Source organism: Branchiostoma lanceolatum, chromosome 14, assembly GCF_035083965.1.
Source record: "Branchiostoma lanceolatum isolate klBraLanc5 chromosome 14, klBraLanc5.hap2, whole genome shotgun sequence".
Taxonomy (NCBI): Eukaryota; Metazoa; Chordata; class Leptocardii; order Amphioxiformes; family Branchiostomatidae; genus Branchiostoma; species Branchiostoma lanceolatum.
Window position 1 is genome coordinate 10,430,932 of NC_089735.1, and position 20,951 is coordinate 10,451,882.

At 39.1% G+C, this 20,951-nt stretch overlaps 1 long non-coding RNA gene across 1 annotated transcript; it reads right to left on the reverse strand.

Annotated features, from left to right (window-relative positions):
• Positions 1 to 17,426: 17,426 nt before the first annotated feature.
• LOC136449121 (uncharacterized) lies at positions 17,427 to 19,081 on the reverse strand. The gene is made up of 2 exons (XR_010757980.1): positions 18,618 to 19,081; positions 17,427 to 17,539 (listed from the first exon to the last, which is right to left on the reverse strand). It is a non-coding gene; the product is annotated as an uncharacterized lncRNA (long non-coding RNA).
• Between the last annotated feature and the right edge of the window lie 1,870 nt (positions 19,082 to 20,951).

Below are 20,951 nucleotides of genomic sequence, written 5' to 3' on the forward strand. Positions count from 1 at the left end.
GATATGACCGTGGCCCGATGTATTTTCGTCCCAGACAGAATAGTGTACTTAGCCCGCGGGTACAACCATTAGTAACTTAACGTAAACCCCGTTTCTAATCCCTTCCACCGGTATGGCTTCGAAGCACAAATGTAAGTGTGCGTCTGTCCTCTCAAATTGTACATACTGAATGGCTAGATGTAAAGTTTCGCGCAATCTCTGAACACGTGCGTCATGTTATACTCTTTATGAATCCCTTTCAAGGATTGAGTACCTAGAGAGAGCGAATGTGGCGCATATTGATATTTTCACCAACTTTTGTAATTTAGGGAGTATATATGTACGTACTAAGGCATAGTCGGAAACATGTTGTGTTTTAAGTTACCCGACCGACCCTAGCAAAAACATACAGGCTCTAGCTTTTGGGGAGTGGGGGCAAGGAATTAACCTATGATTCTGACCACTTCTTCCGAAATCTACTGAAATTATCCCTTGATTTTTCAGGAACACATCATTTCATATCCTAGGCCAAACTGTCGTTTAAAATCTACTGCATATTGTTAACTATCAGAGTTCACTGATAACATTCATTGTATTCTGCAATAAGAATCGATACTTTTGACAAGGTTTTTCACCTAGATCGTAATATGTCATTCGATGTTATATAATGATACATTGGACCCAACTTACGGAAGTCGCTGTACTTTCGTTGTGTCAATAAATGTTTCACTCTAATGTTTGATAAATAGAAATCTGCACAATGTGAATCATATGTCTGAGCCTGCATGGATTTTGCCCCGTGATGTCATCACAAAATAATTAGAAATTGATATAAAACTGCTGATTTTTGGCTAACACCATATGGAACCAATCATTTATAATCCGAAAGATCTTATTCTCATAAAGGAGGTTCAAAAATCTATTGATCATATTATAATGAAATATCTCCATAACGGAAATTTCATTACTGTAGTCAAGCGTAGCCGCTTTTCTCGAAAGGAAAGAAAAGTCAAACTTAAGCGAGTTGAACAAAAAGACTAAATAGAGAGAATAGATATAGAGAGCAAATGGAATAAACAAAATAGAAAAAGTGGGTAAAATATGTTAAATAAATAGCATACATGAAATAAATAGTTAAGTTAGATTCAATCAATAGAATTGAAAGAAATTAAGACATAAACAATAAGACAGATATATAGATATAAAGAGGATTACAAATATAATACAAACATGTAAGATAAATGAAAAACAAAGGACAGCAATGTTTGTCTGCTAATAAAATTCCAGACGAAACATCAATCAAGAACTTGATTCATGAGTAGACTAATGAGTTGAAAATATGCAGGCTTCACAGGTTTGCATCTGGCGCCAGCTGGAGTTGAAACTAAGCCACATTCTCAACGGCTTATTGACTAAAAGTAATGATTATTGCTCGTCTCTAAAGCCCCAGGAAATTACGTGCCAACTCCTGTCATCTCCCCTGCTCTATGAAAAAGCTCACGAGACATGCACGCCGGCTTCTCGGGACGCTTGGGGGCAAGAGATGGAGGTTTGGAAATTGGGAAAAGGCGAGGCTTAGTCAAGTGAAATGGACAATGTTATCTACACTTGGCAGAACCGTTATCCCCAGGAAACGTTAGAGGCATATAATGGTTGGGGAGCGATAAAAAAACTGTCGTTGTCGCAATAATTCTAAGCCTTACGGACGGACTGAATGATTGGCCAGTGCTGTCTAATCTCCAAGAAGATCTAGTACCGGTGTCAAAGTTGCATCCAAAAGGCCAAATACAATACGGGGCCAATCTTATACTATTATTCGGTCCGTTGGATACTGCCTTACCACCTGTGCTTGGAGATTAAATGTCGTCAACATCTCGAAGCATTTCCATAAAAGTTGTTGCAAGTTGCAAATCTAACACTGTAAACTGCAAAACTCAAGAAGCCTTGGATGGATCCTTATGACATCTGCTCGGTGGGAAGGTGCTAGCAAATCATTGCTTGATTGTGGGCCCCCCGACAGCTTTCTATGGTGATGCAGCAAGACGTTTGGTTCTTATATCATATGATCTAGACATCCTACGGCCATATTTTTGGTGCTACATATATAACGTTAGATGATGACAATTTCATATTTTATACTAATGTAAACTATGATGAGGTCGACGAAAATTGACATACTTATGCAAATTATGAAATACAATGTAAAGTGAAGGGGATGAAAACTGTCGTGCTCCCAAATTCAAAATGATGTACGAATTGCTCTGTTTAATCTGTTCCATGTTGACTATTTTAATAAGAGCGTACACAAAATGTTGAGGTCAACGCTGAGGACAGCGCTAGCGCACTGCCATAGCTGTGATGACGAATGCCTTACTTCACTTTGAAAAATGGGTGGCTGAATTTTCCACTGAAAGTCAGCACATCATGCTTTATAGGCTTTATAATGCCTCAGTTCCTTCCGTCCAGACGGCATCCCTTCCACGGGGGATAACTTATCATGGTAACACCAGACGGTACCTCATGATCGTGCACGATTTAAAGCTTATGTTGAAACTATCTGTCTCAAAAACACGGCTTGGCGTAAATCTTTTCGTAACTTTCGTAACGGTCTTTCAAGATGTACACTCTGCTTTAGTCATGCTAAGATCGTTACTGTACCTTGCAATAAACATGTTTACTCGAAAGTAAGATAAATGACTTACTTTTCAATCTTGCAAAACGTAAAAGAACTCCACTATGCTATCCATTGCATGTACAACAAAATGTACACTAGTACATAATATACAAAGCAAAAACGGCGCAAAATCAATAAGGCAAGATATTGTGTGAATAGCTACTAAACGGATGGCAGTGTCAGCAAAAAAGGCGGAAAGCAAGACAAGTGATTAGATTTTCAGTCGACGAAACTTAGAATACCCTTCTACGTCATTCAATTGTTGTGCAGCAAACGCCATTGACAGATATTGTCATAACTGTTACGGAACAAATGTCAGTGTCAGTAAAATGAAAGCAGGCTTTCAACGAAAGGTAACAAAAGAGACAAGAAGAGATGGCTCTGAGAGATGTGTAAAGTAAAATACAACCTCAAGATACATTGTAACTATGCCCCCCCACCCCTCCCAAAGAATAACTGCTATAAGACTAGCTATAGAATTTAAATTATTATGTTTTTTTCTTATAATGAAAGCTCATCTGTGTTGGTAGTAATCATAATACAATGCTAAACGTTATTCCAATACTAATGTATTCACGGATCGAATTTTCGACGACCACTGTCGCCCTTCCTTTAGGATCAATAATGATCAATCACTGCCGAACGTAAACTCCCGAGAGTTACAGAAACGTGACTTTATTTACACGTGTCATTACGGATACGTGACGTCAGCAAGTGGTCAAACGTGACAGGAAGTTTATAACGTCCACTGTCTCTGTTGAGTGATGGCTGGAGTGCCCTGATGTATATGGCCTCCTTTATACCTCTCATAAAGTAGTCCTGCTCAGTGGGGATGTGTTGATGTATTTTCTTCATTATCATTCTTAGCAGCTGGGCTGTCAGCTGTATTTGACAGGACGCAGATCACTGAGGCGGGCCCCAGTTCTACTCTTAAACTTCTGTCTGTCTCTGAATGTCACAGAGTCAACGAATGACAAGTTGTATCTCATACAAACAGACGCACAGCTTGCTTCTGAATTCAACGTTGCGGGCATTGCACGACCTTGGGCATAGTACGCCGAAAGGTCGTACAATTCCTGTTCACTCCAGCAACTACAGACACGCAGATTAATATGCCATTTTCCTTCAATTCCATTCCGGAAAATGAATGGCTATGGCTAGACACGAATTATCCCCCTAACGGCCACAATGCACTAAGACGTCATGCCAAGCTATTAGGTTTTACCGGGTGTGACATCCCTGTAAGTTAAGTGCAGCATTCAGAGACACACTTTCTCTCGAGAATATTTTCTAGGCAGTGTATAAGCCACAGTCCGCAGCTCGGGCGTTATGGAATGTTTCTCGTTTGGTTGTCTGCAAGGCAGTCTCTACCAATTAAAAAACTCAAAATCACATAACCTACGTTTTCTTCTTTTTTAGGGGAACCACGGAATAAAATCAGAAAGAGATGAGTAGCAAGCGTATACAGACAGCAAATTAATTTTCACTTCGTTCTCTCTCTGCTATGGTCTCCTTACATTTTACACATATTGATGCAACAAGTAAAATATAGAATATTAAAAGTCACGTCATAGCCTCATGTATTTCAAATCTATTTTGAGACACAACCTATACAATTTTGTCGATTCTCTTACGAAGACATTTTATGGAGAACCATAATCTTTAAAGGTCCATAAAAACGGTACCGGTGTCACAGGTGAAAGTGTTACCCGAAATAACCAGACAGCCAAGGTTTCATCAAGTAGTGATTTACGACTGTTTCTTTATGGAAAGTCATCTTGTCTAAAACAATCTTAGGTACAATTTCGTTTATCACAACTTTATTATATCTATCAATCACATAAGCAACCGTAATGGATTAAATGCCAACTAGCATCTAGTAGCTTTCGTATTATATGCGCTCTACCATTTTTGGTTCACAATTTTCCTTTGTCGTAGCGTGAGGCGGTGACAGAACCAACAATAGAGAAAGATCTATGGCAAATTTTCCTGTTAGTATTTTCTTTAAAGGTGTGTACATCGCCGAGCATAGATTATGTAAATCTAAAATTGATTTTCATGATTTATGATGAAATATAAACATGGAATTCTGCCAATGAAAAATACTTACATTATGTATGTATGTATATGTGAGGTCTCCGAACTCTTGCATATACTGTATTTCGAGGCCTCCGTAGGGAACAAATTAAAACATTTACAGGGACACGCACGTATGTAAAGATATACACTTCTGTATGAAGTAATTGTGATAATAAGACCATTTCATTAATTCTAATACACTATTCTGTACTCAAATCAACATCTTACCGTATACGTCACACTCATACAGCTGTGTCTCAATTATATGTGCTCTTTAGGCTTCGAAAATGTAATTACTCGTAATAAAGTACTTTAGACGCAGTAACTTAATTATCGTTAAATGTCTTCAATGTACTGGCGCACTTCAGACTTGTTTGAGATGTCAAAACATTTACAAAAACGCTCTGAAAATTATATCGGTGGTCTCAATGTCGCCATTCAATTCTGAATATGAAAGGAAATAGTTTCTACTCCAGATGCAAAGGACGTCGATATCGGCAACTACACTCAGTGGTAGCCTGACGAATCGCGCTCCTAGTGTCCAGCCGGTTTCCGTGACCGCTTGGGTGGAGGTCAGTAACCTCCGGCTGAGAGCTTGTGTAAATACAGGCTACACTCAGTGGGGATTGCAAGAGAAGTTTGGAGAATACATTATGCAACCCCTGTCACTGAACTTCCCATCTTTCCCCATTTACATTGACATTGGGGCAGTGGGTTACGTCATGGGCATGCATGGTATTGAAAGGTGAAGCCCATCTCTCTCCTTCCATCCGTAATGCATTCTTAACCTCCATTACTGAAGTCAGCTATCCATTTACAGCTGAGTAGAGTGGTGCCAAAGTCAGGTTAAGTGGCTTTCCCAAAAACACAATACCTTGCCCTCGAACCGATGACATCTTGACCCCATGTTCGTTGGACTAGACTAGACTAACCACCATCGATGCTACTAAGGGTGATCTACAACCATACATAAAATCATCAGACGAATGAGAAAGTGATTTGGCATGCAATCATACCGTTTTAATGATCAAAAGGCCCTTAATCAATGTAAATAAAACTAAAATCATTGTGGGCATTTTTGTCAGATGAAGCCGTTTTGAAAACCAGCAAAAAGAGGTGACACAAATTGCAAAGAGATGCTTATCGACTCGATCTAGTTTCAGTTTCAATGAGCGTCATGTCTAAGAGATTAGCTCCCCTAGGTCCTTAAGCCGATAGAGGTGACCAATAAGTTTCAGATTTAAATTATTCTACTTTGAATGCACGACGTGGGTGAGACTTAATAGATGGCCTACTTGCTCGGTAAAAGCTTACCTTTTCAATACCGTTCACTGAACTACACTCACATCTCGTTTCCGTAGTTTCTGGACGTTTGCCAGTGTGTAGATACTGTTATCGTGATGAATAGGTATACTAGTCTTCGGATTTCAAAGTGCCTTCGAGATACGAGGGTGTCGCCCTCGAGGTGCATTTAAGTACAATTATGCTAGAACTGATTGGACAGGACCAATGACAAGCTACGGGAGCCAGCACTTAGACATGGGGTTCATGAGAAGCGAATGTATAGTAAGTGAGCGCCTCTTGTCCTCTTGAAACTTGAACGAGTACATCAGTGATGTCATCTCGGGAAATGAGTCCCTCTGCACCACTCAGTCCGGTCTTCCATTAGCGATCTCAGCTCTGTTGTTGAAATGTCACTGAGCCCACCCTTTTTTAGATTGTCAATGAGGGTAGTGGGTCTCCTGCTCCTTTTCCTCCTCCCCTCCGTTGGCTCCCAGAGGATAAGCTGACTGGCTGTCAGCTCGGTATGCCGGACGCAGTGTCCAGCCAGTGCCATCCGTCGGTGCCTTATCTTCTGGGAGAGTCTGGGAAGATCGCCGTCTGGGAAGATTGTCCTCTAGTTACTTATAATTAAGCACAACCGAAGTCATTTATGTGCTCTGCTAGCTTCCAAGTGTATGGAACAAGTAAACATTTCTTGTTAAACTTTATTTTCTATAGGGATGAAATACCATAGCATTCAATATCAAGTTTACTACATTGTCTGTAAACGTTACTTACGCAGACCTCAGTATACCCGCGACGAGTGACATACAGTTGCAAACAAACCAGTTCTTTTAGACAGAAACTTGAAAAATATTCCTTCTCTCAAAGCAGAGAGTGGACGAGGAGATCTTTATGTTTTTGAATAGCTCTCCAATTTAACAACCAAATTCTTCAAAACGTCAGATGTCAGAGAAAGGATGCTAATCAAAAGAGAGTAACGCCCCGTTCAAACTTTGCTTCAACCCCCATTCCACTTGAACGACGCTCTCGCCGCGCGCTCTCTGCGACCTAAAATTTAAAAAAGAGATTTCACATATAAAAAACGATGTGTGTTGCTGTGTGTCTTTTGTTGTCTTTTCAGTCATACTTTCATATTTTGTATAATATTCCAATTATCAACTCAAGGGTTACACAAGTCCGATTTAGGTCGCAGCGTGATCGCCGTCTAGTGGAATGGGGACCTTAAAGAGTGATGATTCTTATCTTTGCAAAACACGTTCAGTTCCCTGTCGTCTTTTTACTCAAAGCCACCGCGAGGAAAGGTTAGGACTCTCTGTCTTCAGCTGTTCTTGGAAAATGTCCCCTTTCATGTTGTTAAACAGCCCTGAACGTTAAAGCATAAGCTTTGACAATCGTGTACTTATGATGTACGCAAAACACGCTTTTAAGTCGTTACATGGCTATGGCTATAGAAGATAGACACCACTGTCTAGACAACGTTCTCTTAAGTATCTACTTGTCAAAGCGTTTCCTCATATTTTTGCAATCATATGGACCACCACGAAGTAGCATGTCGGCTTTAAAGACTGTGCTGGCAATAAAAGATTGAAAATAACCCCGAACTAGTAATTACAGCCAATATTTTAAATGATACTGATCAAATATCTGTTTGTTATGGGTCATTGTATTTTATGATGTCCTCGTAGTTATTATCCAAGGGTACTAGAAAAGAAAGAAGACCATAACAGTGTAGATTTAAAATGTACCGCCCTACTAAAATATGTTATTTGACAAACTGACTGGAGGAATATGTGTCTTTTTGGAATGTGAATGGAATACATTGTATACTTGTCTATAGATTAGTACGCTTTATCATTGAGCCTTATTATCTACAGTGCCCTGTCAAACAATATACTTTACCCCGTTCCTTTTTCAAATTAATGTACACATCTCTTAATTTAAGATACAATTCGGCACACATTTCATATCGTAACAAAACAATATAGTTTCCACGACCAAACAATAGCAGAAACCACATTATGCTTCTCGGGAACTGAGCAGAATTCAAAAAGATATTTCTTCGCAACAGACAGCAGTAAAACTAATTGCTATTACGAGATTTATCGATTCACATGATTGATATACTCTTCATATGCATGGATTCGAAAAAATCTTTTGACAATCTAGGTCTATCAAAACGCGAAGATTGTAATTGATAAAAGTTAGGATTTATTAGAGTTCTGGAGGCATAGAGGCTTAGGAAGTACTGCATTATTGAAATTAATGGAAGCACTGAAGGACAGCGTTGTGGAAAGTTTACATTCATGGGAATGAATAAAACATGCAGACGATGTGAATGATAGGTATTTGACTTGATGGAAATACATGGAGGCTTTTACGACACTCATACATAAAAACGAATAGTAAGTGGATGCTCTGAAAACGTGAACTTGCAAAAGGCGCAACCTTTCAGAACATATCTTGACAAATAGATTCTTTTGATGTTTTATACATTGCTTCAAAGCTGACAAAATACAGCAAACATCCATACGTTTTAAACATGGTACTAACGTCTACACTATATCATTATAATAAACCTCGTTTTGGGTCGCATTTACTATCGCACCACCATCTAGCGGCACAGAGAAACCGAATTCATCACGTCATGAGTAAGCCAGCTGGCTAGTTGACAGCAGATCTTCGGCATAACAAAAACAGGTGTTTTTTTTGGTAGTAATGAATTTTCTATTTCGAAGTACCTTTCACAGGAGTAGATCTCTGCTATTCCTCAACACAGCTTTCTGTAATAGAATATTGGAGTTTTAAAGCACATCGTGCTTTTAATGCATTAAAAGAGGTTATGCTGAACACCAATCAGCGATCGTTATCAAATCACGGTTTATCTCGCCGGATCTCGTAAATCTCGCGTTGAGTGAAACCGGGCCTTACAGCACAGAGAGCAATTGGTGACCGGAGGTGTGGGACGCGCGTAATCACCACTTCCTGTAAGTCTGATTTACTGTACTACTTGTACTAAGTAAGTTGAAGTGAGGAGGCGTTAAGCAAAGGAAAAGTTCGTAATCGCTTTCGGAGCTTTCCTTGGTGCTGAACTTCCGACTGCTCTTCGTAGAAGAGCAATGCATCACACGGGTCTTTAAAATGCCATTATCAACATTTCTTATGTGTATTCTACTGCATAGGCAAAGGTTGTGGTGAACTAACATTCGTGAGATTGATGGTACAGGGGTAGATACTAGTACGGGGAAGTCTATAGTGCACATTACCTGCACAGTTGAATATAATTGGATCTGTCGTCTGGATGAATGATCGTTTGTTTGAGCAATTTGTAGACGATCCTACAGTTATAAGGAGCCGCCCTAGAGAGCGAGTGCATGTCAGGACGATGGATAAGATTTATATAGCAATGTTGCCCTGAATGTGAATGAAGATATACGCATACAGGGCCCATTCTTCACTGGTTTCCACGGGCCTTATGTGATCTCCTTACTTCGCGTGTGTGTAATAGCCTAGGGCCAACATCAGGCAGGTAGTAATATGTCTTCACTAACGATTGCATGGTTTCCTAGTCTGGGAATTTCATCATCTTCGCTTTAGAAGTTCAGAATGCCGGTATTGGTTTATTCAGATCTGTAGGGTATTGGTCCGTGTCAGTTTGAGGAAACGTAGCATACACTTGGGTCACGGATTGCATACGTAAGACGGTAAAAGTCCCATGACCCTTTGAGGCTGTAGGGGTAGTGTGTTGTTAATCCACTGTGGCTTTGACACCATATTGAAAGGTGGAACTCATCCCTCTTCTTCCAATAAATACATGGACGTTTTACCTACCCAACCGTAGTCTCCATTTACACTTGCAATTGGGTGAAATATGTAAAGTCGTAAGGATACAACGTCTAGCCAGGAATCGGACCCGGAACCACTTGATGCCATGTTGACTACCCTTACCACTAGCAATCGATCACGCTAAATTGCAAACGGTAAATCAACACGTCAATGCCACTAGAATTTAGACATTTTTCTTCTTTTTATGTCTCTTTGCATGGGTGGAACTGAGCTTCCTTCTTTGTGTTTCTTCTTCAACTAACAGCTTCCTTTTGTTTTTCGTTTACACTATTCTTACATTCTATTAATAAATTCAACGAAGAAATAAAAAGGGGGCAAAACAATATCTGGCTAAAGAATTTGGACGGTTTTATTTTATAGAAAGTACAACTTTGATTACATAGATTAACATATGAAGCTAAAGTTTTCATTGAACACGAAAAATTGAACTTCAAAATTTACGGCTGTTACCCCAGTCTTCATCAGGCCGAATGACCCATTTCTACGGACAACTTATGGACACGTGACTTCTGCATCATCATGTAGCTACAGTAAAACGTTCCCAGCATGCCTGGAACTGTAACTCCCTTCCCCAGCTTTGTTTAACGACTATCGATGGTTGTTATCTATAGTTTCCCTTTTACTGAGGAAGTCAAGTGCAATAAGTTAACTTTGATCATCATCAAGGTGACTCAGTGCCTGTGTTTTTCGGCACTTTGAATGTCAATAAGCTGTAATGACAGGTAATTTGTCTAGTGTAAGACTCTTGACAGAAACCTTTGGTGTTCTTGCCTTGGCACTCGACATGGGGTTTTATCCGCGGGGAGGGGGGCGCTAGTAGAGCCCTTGGAGCTCAAATTTCTGTCAAGCAGGTACTATTTAAAGAGACCTGAATGTCTCAAGGGTGCATTAAACAAATCAAGAAAGCACGATCGACGAGGCCTTTGGCTTAGCAGGGGCTCGTAAGCTTGGGTTTAATGATTTTTGTTTGTAGTCCCTTGGGGTAGGGCTGTGGGCTGATGATTTTCTTCGGGCGGCTGTGGGATGATAATCTTCTTCGGCCGGCGTTTATCATATTTGATCAAAACACTGGGAATTCGTACTTCGCACCTTTTACAAGATCGAGGCCCTCCGTGACTTAAGTTGACAAATCTTAAGAAGATGATTGATCGTCGCCATGCTTAAGCGAAACTTGGGAGCTTATGATGAACAACTTCTGCAAGCAGAACTTCCTTGAAGACTGACAAATTTACTAGTGGGTGGTGAACTATTAGGTGGTGATCCACTAGGTGAACTTTTATCCTATAGAATATACATCAATGTGTCAATCGCAACGTTTAGCTCTCCTTTGGGCTCTAGTGCTACAGTTTTGAAAGCAATTGGGGGTGGAAATGTGAACTTTGGGAACACACCGACCTTTTAATAGAACTATGAAGTCATTCCTTTTTGGCTGCCTTCCTTAGAGGTGACCAAAATTAGTGGTTTGGGAAAACCCACACAACTGCTCATAGGGTTATAGAACCATGTAAAAGCTTTGAGAACACACCGACCTTCTAATAGGACTATCAAGTCATTCCTTTTTGGCTCCCTTCTTAGAAATGACAAAAATTAGTGGTTTGGGAAAACCCACAGACCTGCTGATAGTGTTATTGAACCATGTCTACGTGCATTTTCGCTATTTCGTGCCCTTGCTATAAAAGAAGGATTGACATTTGGAAATAGTCTGCAACTCCTTCATATTTTGCATTCCAAATCTCTCTCAAAGACTATTTCAGTGCTGTATCATATCCATTTGAATTGGCACTTTATACATACTACATGGTTGACATGTCTTGCAAAATGTAGAATTATTTCGGCTAAACCTTGCACGTTGTCATTTCCAATCTGCCTGAACTTTATGAACATCTATGCCCGACGCAACATTTCCACTGTCCACAGTTCAGAAGAAAGACTTCAATGATAAATGTATCCCCAGCAAACATTCCATGTGTCCTTCAGTCAATGTTTACCGTATGGTCAATATTGACTAAAGGAGGTCTTATATCAGCAGACATTTCATCACCGTTAAGTACATGCAGAATATGAAGTGCTGAAGAAGAGGTAATATGTTGTCAGAGCATGCAGCTTCGTGACCACGAAAATCCACTCTTACCTTGACAATCACTCATACATCAAAGTCATTACCGTGGAGACAGCCACATATAGACCCACTTTTCTGCGTGGCTAAGAATAGAGATGAGTTCTCCCAAGCGTTTCAGACAATTTTCAGACTCCTTTAACTATTTTAGATATAAGGATATTCATCTGATCGTGCGAATACTTCACGTTTTTCAACGTCACATCGTATATGACCCAACGTATGGCAACTTGTATAACGATTCTAGGAAACAAAGTTTACTCAGCAAAAGACGTAGTACAGTGTGTGGCTCTATGTACTTGTAAAGTCTCGGCGGAATTTCCAATTTGTATGTGTTTTTTTATGTACTGTCCTGAATACACAATGCCTGTTTTTACAATGATCACCATCTGATAACCGTGTGGTACTCAATTAAGAGGATTATTTCTTCACATGAAAATGATTAAAGAGCTCATTGATAATACTGGTTTTACTAGTATTTTCTTTTATCATCTCAGTACAGAAGACAGTCATAAAACATATCTCTATGGACAGCCGGTTGCCTGGCTTACCCGTGTTATGACTGTGCTGTCACATTTTCAATAAAGAATACACAAAGTGTCTTTCTAGGCACCTGTATGTCTTTCATTGCATGTTGGTAGCCGTATTTCTGTACATTCATCTGCAATCGCATCACAGAAGAAATCTTCATTGGTGCTAGCTGTTGATCTAAATTACCTACAGAACGCAATTATCTTTACCATTGAAAACCATAATGGACTGTCCATACATAACTCAACATGAGGTGTAGGCATATTAAATGCATTATTGTCATTTACCACGAAGCTATTTCATTTTTCCCAGAACTCATATAAGCCCATTTGTCGATGATAATAACTTCGTTAACCCTTCGCAGCACGTAGTTATGTACCTACTGCGTTGAACATAGAAGAAGGGAGTTATTTTACACCCTGTCAAACTGCCACCGACTCTAGAAAAAATCGCTGAAACATTGCAATGCTTCACTAATAGAGCAATTCTTACTAAAAGCGTAGAGAAAAATAATCTACCAATTCTTATAGTGTGATTTATTACCTCAATTTTCCGTGAAAATGGAGGCACTGTTTTCAGTTTGAGTGCTTGTTTGTATTTATGTCTGTCCGTGATTATTTGACTTTTTTACATGCATAGGATGTAAGGCGGAAAATTGTGTAATCGGAGACTAGCAGGATTAGAAGGATGGCTTGGCCCTGGTTCAAAGTTGGTCCCGCGGCCCGCAAGCACGCAGGCTGGAAAGACGGGGATCGTTAGCTTCGGGCCCTTGTCCACAGTTTACCCGCATGCTGGCTGGAAAAGGCATACAAAAAATTAGTGAGACACAATGATGAATATTTATAAAACAAGACATTCCCATAAACTGAAACTAGTTCTCGGAGGTATGCGATCTTCAAATGACAGAAACAAATGGCGTTGTAGAAATAATCAGTCTAGGCTGTCACTCCACGAACTGTAGAATGACAATATTCGCTCGCTATATTGACTTTCTGCCAATCAAGTGTAGATTCAGTAGTGGTAGGAAAATTGCATAAGGCAGGGTTTTTAAAGGCTCACAACGCTTGGGTTCACGTTGTTATACGTGCTTGGGATTTGAATTACTCTATGAAGTGGAAATGCGATCAAAGGTTAACAAAGAGGATCTATCTGTAATTCAATCATTAGTCCCGTCAACGAGTAATTTGTACCCAATTTAGAAACAGAATTGACTCTTTGCCACCTCACTGACTATCACTGTACATTAAGTGTCAATGTGGCTTTTTATGCATGAGTTTCTCTAATCCTTGGGCTTTTATCAGATATCTTCAAATCACAAATCGCGGATCTATTCATATAGAAACTTGAATGGTGAATGTTTTAAAGATCACGTTTCACCTTTGTGTTGATCAATGCAGGGATCCTCACAATTAAAACGTTAACGATTTATAATGCTGGTAATACCCTTCTACTGACTGAGATGAAAATCAATGAGCAATATTTGAAGTCAAACTAATTCTATTGATAAAGAGGTGTATTTAGTAAGGTAAGTTTTGTTTGTTTTGTCTTCAAATCATACTTTTACATAATGTATCATGATTATATTGTAATATACGTCATAGGTAACAAAATCCAATTCTGGTTGCGCAACTGTCTCCATCCCATGAAAAGGCATCATAAGGGGTGGGGGTGAGGGGGGGGGGGCGATTGCATGTATGCGCATATTCAAGTGTGAGTTCCGTATCTGCTACTGGTTACCGAGCATTAAAAAAACTGCTTCTTCAGCTGCAAACTTTACCTGAGCCAACAAAATGTCAATACGGAACTCAAACGGACTTGAATATACGGGCAAGTGTGAACGGAGCATTCGTAACGTTCAATGACACATACAACATCATAACCGATAGCACGGTCGATGTAGATGTGTTTTTTTCACCAGATAGACTCCATCAGAAATGTTTATGACCCGAGCACGAAGAGCGTGATACAGACACAGCCATATGCATGTCTGTTTCTGCTTTGCACACTTTCAAACATTTATAAGAACATGCATCTTCAGTCTATGTAGACATCTTGACGGCATATCCAAATGTGATCGTCGATACCATACATGCAGGTCGATTTGTGCCGATGCAAATGCAATATCCATTCATAGAGGGTTATGTCTGTTGATGCATTTCGATAACCGTGAAATGCCATCTTATCACAATTTCACATGGTGTGCGCCCTTCAATTATTATACAATAGTTTTATAAGTCGACCTTGAATAGTGCTATAAGCGATTGTCGATTGGAGAGTGATCAGCCTAACAGACATAGGATTGATAGGCCACAGGTTCAATCTCTGACATTCTCGTCTAGACTTTGTGTCTCTTGGGAAAGACAACATTCCTCATTCCACCCAGGAGTAAATTTGCACCTGACTTTGGTTGAGGAAGGAGATTGATGGGCTTCGCCTTCCAATACCGTGCCCTAGACACAGTGGGTTTACAACCAACGCACTGCGCCTACGGCCTCAAAAATGCTCTGTGACCTCTATTTTTACCTTAACATTGCCAACAGGAATACCTGTTTTGTCGTCCGACATCTGGGTCAAGCCACCGAGATGAGCTGCCATGGAAAATCAAGAACTGCCTGACACTGAATTTCAAAGCTTACGATGTGTCCAATGCAAATCTTAAAAAAAAAAAAACAGTTGGTTCCTACAGGACGGTGAAAAAAGGGGAATTGCAAATCCATTTCATGCCCAGAACCCGAGCTAAAAGCTAGATCGCTTTAAGAATATCAAGAATGAAGAGACTATACGATTTAGTCTGTTGGTGCCTCTACAAAAACATGTTTGGTATTGTGTAGGCGAAGCAAAAGTGCAGTGGTTCAAGTTGACAGGTCAAAGCGGTCTGTAAAGTTTGAGTTGAGTAAAGTGGCGGAACTTTGCATGTATACGTTGGCGTCTCTTCAAGAGAAAAAGGACTAGTTCTTGAACAACAAGACTATGAACGATTCAGTCCGTTGGTTGTGCTTATACGGAAAGAAAGTGTGCGTAGGCGTAACAGAAGTGCGGTGGCTCAGCCTGAACGTGTTAGTCAAGTGAATTGAAGTGTCAGAGTACGCTGGCGTCTCTTCTTACGGTGAACCATGATATATTTGCGTATGATCACTTCCCAGAAGAAGGCGTTGTTGTGTGGGTTTTAGCTCTACGTTCCGTGACCCGTCCATTCCACTTTAGCCATTGAAACAGAAATGTCTACTGTCAAAGGGAACAATCGCATGAAGTGCCATGAATCACATAATGCGCTTGGCGCCCTTTTTTGATCAGATAAAAGTTCGAGACATAACACATGCACTCAGACATGCAAAAGGGTAGATTGCTCGCTGTGTATTCATGTGGTCGTGGGTTCTACCTACGACCGAGTCATTCAAATACTTGGTACATACTGCTTTTCATGCTTAGCACTCAGCACTTATGGGAAAGGCATGACAGTTCAACACGTATATACGTACCACTGCCGGTAAGATAGTGGTACTGCTCGAACAATTGTGCGGCCCAAGTGCACTGTCCTATACACCAAGAGCTGTAGACAGGATGCCAACTTTTACTCAACAAGTGTATTCATGCTGTCTACAATCATACAAAGCCCTACCCTCGCCGTAAATGACCTTCCTATGGATTATCATTATTTGAAAATCACAAAAAGTCAGTAACCTGGCCGGTGCCGTGTATTAGCGCTAAAAGCAAAGACTTAAGTGAATATACTATTGTAAAATATAATGTACACTGTAAGCCTATAGCAGTTACATTCTATGATGTGATATTCAGGAAATCCTAGAATAACATTGTGAATGCAGTACATTTTGTATGTGTATATACAGTATCAAAACACGTACATCATGAGAACAAGTAATGCTTAATCAGTTTAAAACATATTTAGAACAAATGACATCATCAAACCTGTAAAATCGTAAATGATATCAATTCTGCAAAATATTGCCGTCAGTTCACGTGTTGGTTATATTTTTTTGAGTGCTCACTCTGAGTTAAGATATTATTCCCTTGAATGGAATTATGATTTAATTACAAACCTCATAAACAGAGTGATATCATGTTTTAATTACCAGATAGCGCTGATATACACATAAAGGCGAAAAGTGGGTAAAGGAATAAAAAATTATACCGTATCTATTGCTAATAATGTATTTGAAAAATAAAATAGATATGATCTAATCTAAAGCCGTTGCACTTAAGAGAAAGTGAATGTAAAATGATTACACATCTACTGCTGATAATTGAATGAGTATTAAAACAAGAGCTTTGCAAAAAGCTGGCGTTTCATCTACGTGGAAATTAACCTCCTTGGTTTATGAATTAGGTGACTGGTCTTACATGTCGTAAAGTCGTATTGTGCAATGGAGCGAAATGAATTTTCTTCATTATCTATGTTAATTGGGCCTTAATTTGATGTTCACCTTCACTGCATTGGTTTTCATTTCCACATATGTTACTGAACTGCCAAATATTGATAAGATCCGTTTACAGGTTGTCGAGTTATGCGGTACACATAATAACAGAAATGCATAAATAGCCTGCTATAGCAATATCAACCCTCCTCATCCAGGTGTAGGAACTGAGAGGGTCATCATACTCGAATATGTGTATTTGTATCTGTACAGTATATGTATGTGAATAGGAATAAATATCACAAGTGATTGTGACACACTATTAGTCAGAAAGTACAAATGCAGTCTGCTCAGTGGCAGGATAGTCTGCTAGCATGCTAATGAGTACAAGTGCACAGTGTGCTTAGTGGCAGAAGTTAGTGCAAATGCACAATCTGCTTGGTGGCAGAGGATTGTCTCGTAATGAGTTCAAGTTCACAGTCTGTTTAGTGGCAGGATAGTCTTGTAATGAGTACAGGTGTGTACAGAAGTAAAAGCAGTAATAGAAGATTGAGTAACATTTTTATTAGTGCGAATGGTTGTTCTAATTGACCGTAAGGTTTGATTTAGTAGGCTTTGGTCCAATTCTGTGGCAGCTGGGGACTGCAGCAGTCACAACTGAAAGAAAAAGCAAAAAAAAGGGTTAGACATCTGATGCCAACTGAACATATCTAATATTTCAAAATTGGCTTGAATTGATTGGAGCAAGGAGGTTGAAAATATAGAAGGGGAAGCTACTTGATTGGAGGTGCAAATTGTCACTGTGACAATGATACGATATCGTGCTGATTACTGTGTGTTCCTAACTTCCAAAGAGTCTAATCTGGTGAAACGGAGTCAAACTTGCATCAAAAATCCTGATCCCAACTGTAACACAAATGTTTTGCAATCTATCTCAAAGTATACCTGATCCTGGCAGTACCATTTTAAAAATAAAACGTATATTCTGATGAATATTATTTCTAATAAGTAATACTAGCTACGTCCAACGCTCATATTCTTGATCTACAGCCCTATGGTTGAAAAGCAAAAAAAACGAGAATCTAAGTTTACATACAGTATGTCAACACAATTTGTAAAATTACAATATTTACATACACCTATATCACCCAGCATAGTAGTATCACATACAATTCCTTAAATATTAAAAAAAAAAAAATTCTTTCAGCAGTTCAGTAGTGGTTTGAAGAAGTACTGCAACATGATTACTAAAAGAACAGATCTTCCTACCTGTTTGAATGGATCTACTATAGTCTACTAAACTAAAGGAGGAAAGAAATGATTCACAAAGCATTTGGGAAAACGTGAGTGCATGAAGAAACAACAATATGCCCCCCTCCCCCAGCCACTAATTTGTTTACAAAAACACAGACACGAGGCTATCGTTTTGTGCAGAATACAGAGTAAAATAAGCCCCCAAATTACGTTGCAACAACACCAGAGGTCTTTCCCCTGGTCAGCGAGAGACCGTGTAAACAGCAGGCTAAATTATTTGACGACGCAAGTTTACTCCGTTTCACTAATTATATGCACTGACTATAATTTGTACGGTAACTCGAACGAGTTATTTTTGTAATACCAGGGACGTCCTGGGTACATAATTCTCGATCTACATTTACCTGAATACACATACAGATGGACTAATGTTACCTATACGCAACTATAAGGCATATAAGATGAGATATCTATGTCCTACCTTAGCGTTTGTTCCAAAATGGTGGACCAAACTGTTCGAGAGTGAATGGCGACATGGTGTTCTGTCGCCCTCTGGAGTGGTCACCAAACGCGAAGAACCAATTCAAATAACGCCAAATGAAATAAATAAGTTTAAAATCCCTTAATATCGTTGAATAGAAATAATAGTCAGAGATTTAATTACATTATAAAACATATTATAAATCTATCTATAAAAGTTTAATATGTAGATTCAATTAATGTACTCAGCTTTTTCCATTGATCAGTTGCAGCGTTTGCATGCGGTTACCTGTGTGACGTGCAATTCTAGACTGTCTGATTTTCTTGCTCCTTTGCCATATAAGGCAGAGACTGAACAACAAATTTAGACGGTCTTGCCATATAAGGTCTTATTGTGTGCGACACAGTGTTGAACCAAGCAGCATGCTAGCAAGGTAGCAGGGTCTAGCGGCACGACTGCAAGGTAAAACTCATCTTATTGCGTTTCATCGCGAAGGCGATGAAACGCAAAAACAATAGAAGATATATAATTTAGTTTAAAGCTATCGCAAGTAAGAGAATGTAAAACTATGCCACACCTTAATATCATATTGCAGAAAATTGTGGAAGTATTTCAAAACCAAAAAGATATATAATTTAATCTAAAGTTATCGCACGTGTGGGAATGTAAAATGATATCACATTCATATGGCTGATGATTGTAGAGTATTTTAAAGCCAGAAGAAGATATAATATCTAATCTAAAGACATCGCACCCGAGAGGAAAGAGTGGGTGGAATGAATGTAAACCTACATAAAGTAGTGTTCATTTACAAATATTGCAAAACCAAAAGAATAAAGAACTAGAGTTCCACGACCTCATACCTTCGCCAAATGATTTTAACCATTGTGACTGACGTATTAGGAGTGTTTCTCATCAATTACAAATCATACCAGTTGATTGTCTTAAAATATGACATGTCCAAAGTATGAGCTTAACAAAGTATGAGCTTAACAAAGAAGGTTATGCAAATGAGGCCCTTATTAGCATAATTTGATTCAACGATGTTCACATTCACATAACTTCCCGATGGCACAAAAAAAGTATTAAATGCATGAAATTTCCGTCATTTACCAGTATGGAATTATAGTAGTTTCTCATTTAAGTATGCAAATTAGGCCTACATTTGCATATTTTCTATCTTCAACATTCCTCTCTTCCTCAGTTACAATTTGAATAGTCATATCATGGCACAAAGCAGATTTTTAATGTTGCCTCATTAATTATGCAAATTAGAATCTGATTTGCATAATTATCGGCCAATCATTCTAAGCATCACACAAGCTATCTACATACCAAATATCACGACCATCCATCAAGGCCATCTTGAGCTATAGTATTTTCTCATTAATTATGCAAATGAGGTCTTCATTTGCATAGTTCATATCAATTAATATTTCTCTCTTCCTCACTTACGTATGTCACATGTTTCAGAGTCCTATCATGGAATTTGGCGGATATATAAACTTTCCTCATTAATTATGCAAATTAGATACTGATTTGCATAAAAAGTATCTAATCATGTTCATCATCACTCAAGCTATCTACTTACCAAAAATCATTGCCATCCATCAAGCCCTTCTTGAGTTATTCCCTTTCAAAGTCAGATGCAAAACCTGCTCCTGCAGTTCCAAAAAAGCCGCTAGGGGGCCCAAACCCATACCACTTACTCTCTGTCCAAAGAGCTATCTACCACTCAAAAATCAGTTCCATAGCATGTCCAGAACACGAGATATCAAAACAGGAAGTTCCGCTGCAGTACCGTAACAAGCCGCTAAGGGACCCAAAATCTAATCATTTCCTAGTCTCATCAAGACCTACCCACCTACCAAATATCAAGACAATCCATCCAAGCCTTCTCAGGTTATGCTGTACATTACACACACACACACACACACACACACATACAAACGCTACCCTCTGCATAACCTTCTTGGCGAAGGTAAAAAGAATCATTCAATCAAAAGCTATCACTGTGACACCTACTAACATGGAGCGGGTGAAATATTTTCCATCTAAGCGTGTGGGCGCTAATTGTGAAATTCGTCAAAACCAAAACAAGTTAATGAATTTCAAGGTAAGATAGTGCACTTGATAATTAAGATAAATTTGATTTGTAAATCTTTTTTTGAACATTTTATATTTCCTATCTACGTACTTCATCATCTTTAACATACGTGGCGTGAATTCAAATATTTCAATTAGCAGACCCGTTTAGACACAATTATAACCAATGTTGGTATTAACAGAGACTTGTAAAACTAAAATACAGCGATTAAGCTGTACCTTCCTTTA